Source organism: Seriola lalandi, unplaced genomic scaffold (assembly GCF_002814215.2).
Source record: "Seriola lalandi dorsalis isolate HSWRI2012SDOR001 ecotype SW California unplaced genomic scaffold, Sedor1 jcf7180002050078, whole genome shotgun sequence".
Lineage (NCBI taxonomy): Eukaryota > Metazoa > Chordata > Actinopteri > Carangiformes > Carangidae > Seriola > Seriola lalandi.
Window position 1 is genome coordinate 13,141 of NW_019520631.1, and position 889 is coordinate 14,029.

The window sequence follows — 889 nt, forward strand, 5'->3', positions numbered from 1 at the left end:
TAGAGGACAAAAACTGAAGAAATTCAAGAGACAAGTAACTAACAAAGGTGTGTGTGTGTGCGTGTGTGTGTGCGTGTGTGTGTGCGTGTGTGTGCGTGTGTGTGTGCGTGTGTGTGCGTGTGTGTGTGATGGAGAGAGAGTGACCTTCCTGTTAAGAGCAGTGATTGGATGGTAATTTATGATCAGTGAAATATTCAATTTATGGAGAGGAAATGAACTCATAATTTAACCTCTGATCCTCTTCACACCTCCCTGCTCTCTCTTTGTGTCTCTCTCTCTCTGTGTCTCTCTCTCTCTCTGTGTCTCTCTCTCTGTGTCTCTCTCTCTCTCTCTCTCTCTCTCTCTCTCTCTCTCTGTGTCTCTCTCTCTCTCTGTGTCTCTCTCTGTGTCTCTCTCTCTCTCTCTGTGTCTCTCTCTCTGTGTCTCTCTCTCTCTCTCTGTGTCTCTCTCTCTCTGTGTGTCTCTCTCTCTCTGTCTCTCTCTCTCTCTCTGTCTCTCTCTCTGTCTCTCTCTCTCTCTCTCTGTCAGTGTCTCTCAATCATTGTTTGCTGCCCTGTTGGCTCCCTGATTAAATGATTGATTATCACACACATACGCACACAGGTCACCTATAGAAGGTCACACACACATCATCTGTTGTCATGGTGACATTAGCCTGTTAGCCAGGTTGGCAGGTTACCCCGTCTCTGGAGAGACATCAGAGAGGATGACATCATTAGTTAGAGTCCTGATCACCTGTGTCGATGAGTGGGTCAGATCAGCTGATCAATAACAACAATAACAAACCTCTGTAGAAGTCATGTATGTTCTTTATTCCTGCTGCTCTGTATTCTGTGTGTGTGTGTGTGTGTGTGTGTGTGTGTGTGTGTGTGTGTGTGTGTGTGTGTGT